Source organism: Balaenoptera borealis, assembly GCF_965194805.1.
Source record: "Balaenoptera borealis genome assembly, chromosome: 14".
In the NCBI taxonomy this organism is placed as follows: Eukaryota; Metazoa; Chordata; class Mammalia; order Artiodactyla; family Balaenopteridae; genus Balaenoptera; species Balaenoptera borealis.
In genome coordinates, this window is record NC_138875.1 from 77939181 (window position 1) to 77949764 (window position 10584).

At 43.7% G+C, this 10584-nt stretch overlaps 1 long non-coding RNA gene across 1 annotated transcript in view; it reads left to right on the plus strand.

Moving 5' to 3' along the window:
- The window catches only part of LOC309611381, a 168379-nt gene extending 163556 nt beyond the window's left edge, over positions 1-4823 (plus strand). The window contains exon 4 of the long non-coding RNA XR_014234492.1: positions 3969-4823. This is a non-coding gene — a long non-coding RNA (uncharacterized lncRNA). The remainder of the gene's footprint in view (positions 1-3968) is intronic.
- The last annotated feature ends 5761 nt before the right edge of the window (positions 4824-10584 follow it).

The window sequence follows — 10584 nt, forward strand, 5'->3', positions numbered from 1 at the left end:
CATTTGATGGCTTCCTTCCTAACCCCTGACTTGAAGAAAGAAAAGGTATCTTAGAAGGGACCAGGCCAGACTAGGCTAGATCCTAAGTTGATCTTAACTCCTCCAAAATATAGAGGTGCTTTCAGTCTTAGACCAATGGTTGTCAACTGGGGGGTGATTTGGGGCACCCTCTCCCCTGGGGACATTTGGCAATGTCTGGAGACGTTATTAGTTGTCATGATGTGGTGTGGCGGGGGGGAGGTGATCGTCTCTACTGCTGGGATCTGGTGGATATAGGTCATGGATGCTTCTAAATATTCTACAGTGCACAGGGAATCTCCCAGAATAAAGAATTATCTAGCCAGAATGTTAATAGTGCCCAGGCTGAGAAACTGTTTTAAGTACCTGATAGAATCATGGAGACTTGAAGATAGAGAGGGTCTGAGGATATCTTGAAGAGTACAGTCTTGCTGAGTACTTAGAAATACTTTTTTTTTTTTTCTTACTGGCTGGCGTGGTGTAGTGAGCTCTCTCACATTTCAGTTTTGCTGATTGGTGCAGGTATGTATGTATTAAAAAAAGATATTAATCGCCAGGGGTAGTCATTTGTCGACATGATAATCTTTGTTCATTGCCATGATAGTTTAAAACTATGTTTGACTCACATATCCACAGTTTATATGTTAAATTGCCTGGTAGAAGCCCTATGGATTTCTACAAGTGTTTGTTTTGTTTTGTTTGTTTTAGAAGGGAGTATTTGTGATGAAATATTTCTGGATAACTCTGAAATTATTTTGCTTGTTAGTGCTTCAGATGCTGGTCAGAAACTTAAAGACAACAATTCGGTAACTACATCAAAGAACTAACTAATCACAAGCAATGGTATTGGTCTGTTTGCATAGTTATCTCTCGCACTAGACTGTATGCATCCAGAGAGCAGGGGCTATATTCTTTTCATTGCTGTTCCCTCAGCATCTAATATCTTGTCAGCCATCTAAGAAGGGCTTAGTGAATATTATGTAAGTGAATGTATCATAGTTCTTAAGCTCATATTCTGTGTTGATTCTAAGCTATGATATTTCTCTCTTATAAGAAAACTGATGTTCAGGTGGGTTCAATTATTTATTCAAGCTCACACAGCTAGACCTGTGGGAGAAGACACCAAGAAGTATTATTGATGAAAGTTAGCCGGCCTTTTCATCCCATCTAAAAAGAATATGTGCTCTGTGAGACTGAGTTCTCTGCTATCAGTTAGAATATTTATCCATCATGGGACTTCCCTGGTGGCGCAGTGGTTACAAATCTGCCTGCCAATGCAGGGGACACAGGTTCGAGCCCTGGTCCAGGAAGATCCCACATGCCGAGGAGCCACTAAGCCTGTGCGCCACCAACTACTGAGCTTGCGCTCTAGAGCCCGCGAGCCACAACAACTGAAGCCTTTATGCCTAGAGCCCGTGCTCCACGATAAGAGAAGCCACTGCAGTGGGAAGCCTGCACATCTCAATGAAGAGTAGCCCCCAGTCGCCGCAACTAGAGAAAGCCCGTGTGCAGCAACGAAGACCCAATGCAGCCAAAAAAATAATAATAATAATAAATAAATTTATTTTTTAAAAAAGAATATTTATCCATCATAAGCAATGAACACCTCAACAGTGAGAAAAAAACAAAAGGACAGAAAAGCACAAGAGTGTTCTCTGGAGCATTGACTTTGAGGGATCTGAGTCCTGGATCATACTGAGTGTCTACGGGGAACTTGCCAAGAATTGCAGTCTCTTCATCCCTAAAATGGGCACAATCAGAGTACCTGGGTCAGAAGCTTGTCCTGAAGGTCAGTTGAAGTGAAATGTGTAAAACCCAGGTCCTGGGTAGGTAGGAAGAACTCTGAAAATATGTGCGCTATTATAATATGTACATGTGTGTAGCATTTCTTTTTAAAGGAAAAGAAGAACATTTTGCCCTGTGAGGGCTACTAGGAAAACAACAGTTGAGTGGTAGAAAGACAGAAAGCCAACTTCCCTTCCCCTCTAACACTGTGAAAAATTAGCTCTTTTGCTTAAGAGCACACAGACCCTTGAGGGAAGTAAGACATAAAACATGAGCAGAGAGCAGACGCTGGGAAAATACCATCTTTTTATTGGCACTATTAGAGGGAAATATATGAACTGTATAATACCGTCATAAATACAGTTATTTGTAACGTCAAAGTAACAATGCCAGCCACAGTGTTTGTCTCTTTCATTCCCTCCTCTTGAAATGCTTCATAACCAAGCATAAAATCAAAGGAAAATGTGAATAATATTTTCATTCATTAAGGGTTCATAATGATATATTAGTAATGTTATCCTGCATCCTTTAGAATGAGGTTCTTTGCTTCTCTGCAAGAATATTTGTTCCTCTTTTTGTCTAAGCAGCAAAGCTTTTTCATTTAAAAACATTCTTAGAAGAATGAGGTGCTGGAGTGCATATCTTGACAAACCATCAAATGGCTCTCACGGCCTCCCCCTCTCCCCATTCCAGTTGGCATGGGAACCTACTGTTCCCACCAAGGAAGCAGGTTGGGAGGAAGCCATAACTTATTGGAACGGAGAGTTATCAAAGTTGCTTTGAAAAGGAAAAAAAATTGTTAGTGAACTTTGCCCTTTTATTTTTCTCTCTTTCTCTGCCTGTTACACACACACACACACCCAAAAAACCAAAAAAAAAACACGATGTCAGACATCTGGTCAACTCTGCATCTCAGGGACACAGACTAAGCTTCTCAGAACATCTGGTGGACCCGGGAGAAAAAGATATACACACATACACCACATCCCCCCACTATTGCCAAAAAACACATTAAGGGATATCTGGGTTCCTGAGAGATGCAGTGTGTTGACCAGGTGATAATTTCTACGAATAGGGACAGCAGTCCAAAATCTTGGGATTTAAGTGATTTGTTTGCCTCCATTTAAAAAATGTATTATGTATTTGTCCTCTGCGACTGAATCTGTTTTGGATTTCATTCTAAAATGGAGCCGACTGTAGTTTTTTGTTGTTGTTGTTTGTTTTTTTTTAATTTCAAGATTTCTTTTATCCCAAGACAGGAGCCTAGCAAAGTACATTAGCCTGTGGAGGGGAACTGGGTTTTCTTTAAGTTTTCAGTACAATCGTTTAAGACCAGAATTGAAATATTGTTTTCATGGACAGGGAGGGAGGGTGGGAAACGGTGGCAATTGTACGTGTGTGGGCTGGGGAGTGAGTTTTTAATAACAGAACATTTACATTTGAAACAAAAAAAGAAAGGAGGCAAGTTTCTCTCTCTCTCTCCCTCCCTCTCCCTAATATGAAAGGCATACATGCTGACTCTATAAAGTTTGGAAAATAGGCAAAGTCTGAAGAAAAAAAATATCACCTATAATCACTGTATAACAGTACAGAAATCACCACTGGTAAACATTTTGATTTATTTCCTTCAGGTTGCAATAATGCTGTAGATACAATTTTAAGTCATTTTTCACGTGCTGTCATATCATAAGCATTTTCTCCTGTCATTAAATATTCATTAGAGTCATAACTTAAAATGTTTTTGAAATACTTGATTATACTACGATTTTACTTAAGCATTTTAAATTGATGGATATTTACCTTAAAATTTTTTTTATTATAAACATCACTACGGTGACCATCTTTATACATAAATCGTTGCCCCTATATTGAATTAAAAAAACAAAGAAGTTAAGAATGGCTGGTGTGTAGAATGTCAGGGGTGAGACCAGAGGTAAAGTTGGATAGGTAGGCAAGAAATAGATCTTGCCAACCTCTGTATCCTATGCTAAGGGCTTTATTATTCAAATAATAAGCATAGTAATAATGACGGTGAAGATGATAAAATAGGTAGGATTTGTTGAGTCTTTACTATTCACTAGACACGTTTCCAAGTAACTTTTATTTATTAACTCATTTAATCTTTTTTTTTTTTTTTTTTTTTTGCCACACCATGCGGCTTGCAGGATCTTAATCCTCCGACCAGAGATTGAACCTGGGTCACGGCAGTGCAGACGCTGAGACCTAACCACTGGACCACCAGGGAGCTCCCATTAACTCATTTAATCTTGCCAACAGCCCTGAGCTATAGGTGTAGATTGCAAAACCAAAGCACAGAGAAGGTAAGCCATCTGACCAAGGCCACGAGGCTGGTAGGAACCCAGACGGTAGAGCTGACATGGTTCCCCGCTTTGGCCCATTACTTTATAGCAATAGGGAGCCACTGAAGGATTTTGGAAGGGAGGTGGAGGCATGATGAATGCATTTGCATATTTAAAAGGTTTGCTCGGTGGCAGTGAGGAGAAAGAATGGAGGAGGCAAGAGTGGAAGCAGTCAGACCAAATCCAGGAGAGGGATGGAGACGGTGGAAGCTAGTGCAGTGAGAATGGAGGGAAGTGAATGGATTTGAGGAATGTTTGGGAGGTTGGGTTGATAGGACTTAGATCTGAAGATAGAGGGACAGGTGCTTCGAGATTGCTTTGCAGATTTGGGCAGCTGGGTGGCAGGTGGGGCCGTGTGTTGAGATGGAGGGGGCAGCCAGATGACCTGCCCAGGGTTACCCAGCTACTAAGTGGAAGAAGTAGGATTTTGAGACCGAAGCCAGGAATCTGTGGATCTGGAGACAGTCTGCGAGAAGCAAGCTGTGCTGAATGAGAGCCCTTTCAATCAATGGAGGAGAGGAAAACAGAACTAGAATTTGAGGATGGAGTTCAAACAACACACACGGGAGCTCTGTCATGTCAAGTACGCCATTCCTTATCTAGAGAGACTGGACTCTAGAACCTGGATACAGCAAGAGGCACCTCGTATTCACAATCCCCTGCAAAACGCCTGGAAACCCTCTTTGTGTGAGGAAGGACCAGGAGACTGGGGGAGATGGAGGGTCGGGGCGGGGGGGGTCACTTCATTCATTGCCCGACTCTGGGAAGCCACTCAGACAGAGGCAACCCACTCCATGTAGGGGCTTCTGTAAATGGTGTGACTGAGGCTTGGGGGTCTGTTTATTTTGAGGACATGGATACTAAAGACAGGTTAGGCCTTTAAATGTAAATCCAGTTGAGTAGGTTTTCTTTTAGGGAGTACTTCGGGCAAATGAGGTGACAAAGTGGGGGAAAAAAATCTGGGTTTTGGCGAGTGGCCATTCTAAATTTAAATGCCAGTGTTTCCATTTTTTTGGTCTGGTGACAATGGGAATGCTGGTTTGCCTCCTTGAACATTATTTATTCATAAAATGAGGATAATATAGTCACCCCAAACAAAATCGTATATATATATATATATATGCCAACCAGAGGGCTTACAATATAGCAGGTATAGCAACATGAACCCCATTTTCTTTCTCCTACAATCTTGACTTGATCATCTTCTCCCCTATGAAGACCTTGTCTCTCCTCTCAGTGTTCCTGGCCTTGTAATTTCGTAGTTCGTAATATGAGAGTTGGCTCCTGCCAGCCTGGTGGATTATCTAATACTCACGTAGCTCTTTATAATGGGCAAAGCACTTTCTCTATATATTCTTATTTAACGCTCTTTATCGTAGCTCTGTCACTTAGGTGTTAAGAACATTCACATTTAACTGGTGAAGAAACTGAGTCTCAGAGAGGCAAAATGACCAGCCTAGGCTCCAGAAAATGTGCAACGGGGACTTAGAGCTTGGTCTCTTAAGCTTGGCTTGCTGTCTAGACAATCCATCCTTCTCTTCTTCAGTCCTAGGAGGAAGGGAAGCCCTAGGCAAACTCTTCCCAGTTTAAAAAGTGGAATACTATATTTTCCATTATGACGGTTCTCTCTGGCTTGGGAATGGACTGTACCAGCCAAGATTTCACCCTTGTTCCTTTTCCCATGCTGTCAATGACCCTTGGATCGTAGACATGCCAGCTCTAACCTAGAGGGATTGAGCCTCTATCTCTTCCTCTCCATCAGCCCTTTCTTTCTGGCCTCAGAACTTCCATCCCTCCATAAAGGTACTTGAGCCTGCAGTGCTATTTGTGTTTACATCTGATGGGTGATGACCAAGCAGCAGGCAGCCATGACAGAGTAGCTGATACTGAAAATAAAAACAAAAAAACAGAAAACCAAAGTAAGCCAGTGCATCCTGACAGGACACATTAGTGGCTTTTATAAAGGAAGGATATGTAGTTGGTACAATCATGGCTTTGTGTGTATGTGTGTGTTTTGTTTGTTTTTGTTTTTTTGGTTGGTTTGTCTTTTGAATCGTGGCTTTGGAGTCAGGCGGTTCTGGGGCCGAGTCTGAGCTTTGCTATTCACAGCTGTGTGGCTTTGTGCAACCGTCTTAACGTCTCTGAGACTCAGTTTCCCCATCCACTAGATCAGAATCTACAGGCTAGCAGAGATTTTCAACTGTTTTGTTCACTGCTGCATCCCCAGGTCCGAGAACAGTGCCTGCAACGTAGTAGTTGTTCTGAAAATATTTGTTGAATGAATGTGTCAAACAAAGCTAATAATACTTCCCTCCCAGAGATGTTGTTGGGATGTAATGAGAAGAGGCATGTGCAGTGCTTAGCTCAGCATGTGGCCCACGGTGAGCTGCCATTCGTGGGAGCTGCGATTGCTGTGATGGCTGCTGTCGTCTTTGGAGGTGGAACAACTTGGTTCCATTATAAAACCCAGGGAGGAAATGTCCATTTCCCCCGAACAGGAGGCTTCGCTTGGGACAAGGGAGGAAACTGCGTCAGCTGATGTGCAGAGAGCAGTGTTCCGTGGAACAAGGGAGACGTCACGTCCTTTTGCCTCCAGCTCTTGTGGCTGGACGACCTCCGACGAAGGTTCTAGTGAGTTTAAGAAATATTTTGAAGTGCGCGAGGGAAGAGGCAGGACTTGAGATTTGGCTGGAAGCTCCATGTGGTTTGAGGGGAGACTATTGCAGCGAGGGAAACCGGGGAGTGTGGTAATGAAAGATCCTATTGCACTTTGCAGAAGAGTCCTGGGGATTTGGACGTGCTGTTCAGCCAATGGTCAGTTTGGGTGATAGGGCTGTGATGACCTTGAGGTCTTCATCGGGATTTCAGGAGACATAGTTCTGTCTCGTGTCTCCTGAAAGCCCTCAGCTTCTGTGCAGAGGGGCCACGTGGCAACCTTGGGAGGAGAGTTTGGATTTTATTACTGGACCGGTTAGTTGCGTTGGTGAACAAAACCAGGGCTGGACGGTCTCACTACACGGCCTTCCCAACACGACACCCCAGTCCACGGCTGTGTCAGAGTCCAACTCAACAACCCCCCCGAAACAAACACAGCGTTGTCTACCAGTGTGTCTTCTGAAACCGTACCACAGCCAACGTGGCGCCAGGGATCAAAGCAATATACGGCATCACAAGATTCCACGCCGATATTCCGCTCTGATATTACAACACGAACCAACAATGTCTTCAACCCAGCCCAGCCCAACACAGAGTCTCATTCAAATGCAGTGTAACTCATAAATCACTCTTCACGCCATCATGGCTCCCCAAGACAACTATGGCTCAACAAACCCCGAGCAGTCCAGTGCTGATTCAGCGAAGCATAATTGGCCCAGCTAAATGGAAAGAGAACACCAAGTAGAGCTATTTCTTTGGAAAACCCAGTCTCTCTCCTAACCAAAGTTTGCGGCCATGTATGACAGGGGTTTTCCCAGCCTTGGGGAAGTGAAGAAACCCCAATCCACTCTTTCGAATTTGCCAACGTGCGATATTTCCTCTGACTTTGACCGTCGTCTCCCCTTTATCTTGTTCCCTCGGCCACCATTAGGCTTGGCTAACCACGATCGGGATGTTGGTGCCAATTTGGGCCTTGACACAGCTCCGAGAGAGAGAAAGAGAGAGAGAGAGAGAAGTGGAGAGGACGTGCCAGGCCCGGGAAGTGCTGTGGATGGCAATTCTCAGCCTCGCTGGAAAGGCAGCTGTCCACGGGCAGCTCTGTGTGGTCTGCTTGCCCATCCAAGACAAACCTCAAACCCAACACTTGATTTGGCAGACGGGGGGAAAAAAAAGAGAACAAAGTTCGCTCCCTTTTTCAAGAAGTGGACCCAGGGATCCCAGGCTATGTTCCCCTCTTGGTCTTTTTCCTTTTTAAACAAACCGCCTGGCTTTTAAGATCTTCAAAATCCCATTAAAGGCTTTTACCCCTTCATATATTGGAGGCGTCTGATGAAAGGACGTAAAGGGAGGAAAGAGATAATGGGGCCTCAGAGAACAGAGACCAGAGGCCTTAATTTCGCCCGTCTCCCCTGCCGGTAATGGTGTTGGATGTAAACACTCCTCTGGTGAACGCTGGAGCATGATTACAGGATGACTGGGGAGAGAGGAAGTGTTTGCAAACCACAGGGAGGAATGTCGCCTTTGAAGGCGTTTGGCATTTATTTTTTGCCCCCTCCTCTATCGCCCCCGCCGTCCTAACCCCAGGACTTTTCTCCACGGCTTTCTGCTCTGGGTTCCTTGTACTGTAAACACAGTGACAGAAATTAGATGTGGGCAAATCTGTTAAACATTTTAAGTCGAAGTGGGCTTGGCAGTTGTCTCCCTCCACAGGATATGCGAGACGAAGCTAATAACTCAGTAATGGGTCTTTTGTTTTTGTCTGGGGACCGGTGGGACGGAAGTGGAGGGGCCAGGGCTGAGGAGGGAGCTGCGGGATGGAAAGGGAGGCCAGGCTGCTGTTATGGAACCCACCCAAGCTTCCGATGCTCTGGGGCCAAGCAGGCAGAGCAAGCTGTCACCCCTCCGTGCGTTCTAGAAGGCCGGTCAGTGACCACCACCCGGCAGCATGTGGTCTGCCCTTCGCGGTTGGGGCACACTCTCTGGCCCCCTCCCCGGTCGCAAAACATCTCTTCTTGACAGCTTCGTGCTGCAGACATCTACTGCTGCCTTGCCCCTTCATTTGTTCCATCCGTGAAATTCCCAGTTACGTCAATGGGGTTCCATGTGCAAAACACGTGTGATCCGTGGGATCGGGGAGCTGCACCAGGGAGCAAAAGCACCGGCTTGGTGGGTTTTAGGCCTACGTGCTTTGCTGTCTGGAAACCTCTGCTTGGGATCAAGCTCATGTTCTTAATTCTGGTCAGATGGTTGGAGTGGGAGCCTAGAAACCCACAGCTGGAAGCTCCATCCAGTGACCACTTAATTAATTCAGCGAGTACGTTACGGGGAGCGTGCTATGTGGCAGTTCGGGCTAAATGTTGGGGATGCGATGGGGAATGAGACCAGCGTGGCCTTTGCCTTCACGGGGAGCTGGAGTCTAGTGTGTGATACGTGAGATAAAAAATTTCACGAATGGTAGGAGCTACAAGGAAAGAGGAAGCCATAGGGTATAAAATGGGGTGCCTAATCTAGTCTGGGGCACGGGGTAGGTTCAGTGGTCCATTCTTTATCTTCCATGGGATGGGATTTGTAACCTGGGGTCTAAGGACGTTTAGTTTTCAGGAGTTCCATGAATTCCAATGCATCTACCATTCTCTAAGCTATCCAGAATAGTTGTTTCCCATCTTTTCCTGGAATTTGCCGAGCATGGAAAGAGCACACCATTTTACCAAAGCCCATTTTGGTGTATTATTAACCCTCCTGGCTAGGTGGCAAGCATCATTTTGGTGCTTTATTAATTATACCCACAATTCACAATAGTGGAAACATTTATTTGATGTCTACTTTATTTTTTTATTTATTTTAAAAACATATTTATTTATTTGGTTGTGCCTGGTCTTAGTTGCCGCAGGCGGGCTCCTTTTATTTTCAGTTGTGGCTCGCAGGCTCCTTAGTTGCGGCATGTAGGATCTAGTTCCCTGACCAGGGATTGAACCTGGGTCCCCTGCATTGGGAGCGCAGAGTCTTAACCACTGCACCACCAGAGAAGTCCCTTGGTGTCTACTTTATTTATTTTTATTTTTTTACTTGTAGAGGATTTTATTATTTTCAAAGCATTTTCACACAAAATCATAGCATGTTAGAACTGTACGGAACATTAAAAATCATGCAGTGTAACCCTCTCTCTCTAATATGTTCATTCTTATTTTATTTATATAAACTTTTATTTATTTTATTTTTTTGTTTTTTTGGAATTTTATTTTATTTTATTTTTATACAGCAGGTTCTTATTAGTTATCCATTTTATACATATTAGTGTATATATGTCAATATATATGATAATATATATGTCAATATATGTCAATCTCCCAATTCATCACAGCACCACCACCCCCAAATAAACTTTTAATTAAAGTATAACACACACAATAAAGGTAAATCTTAATTGTACAGATTGATTAATTTTTATAAAGTGAGCACACATGTTACCACCGCCTAGATCAAGACTTAGAACATTAATCAGCATCCCAAACATCTCTCTAACGTCCCTCCTGGCCTACCATTATTCTGATTTCTATCATCATTGATTAATTTTGCCTGCATATGAACTTGATGTAAATGGACTGTCTTTTGCATCTAGCTTCTTTTTTTCTTTACATCGTTTTTTTTTGTTTTGTTTTTTTGTTTTTGTGTTAGTTTCTGCTTTATAACAAAGTGAATCAGCTGTACATATACATATATCCCCATATCTCCTCCCTCTTGTGTCTCCCTCCGACACTCCCTATCC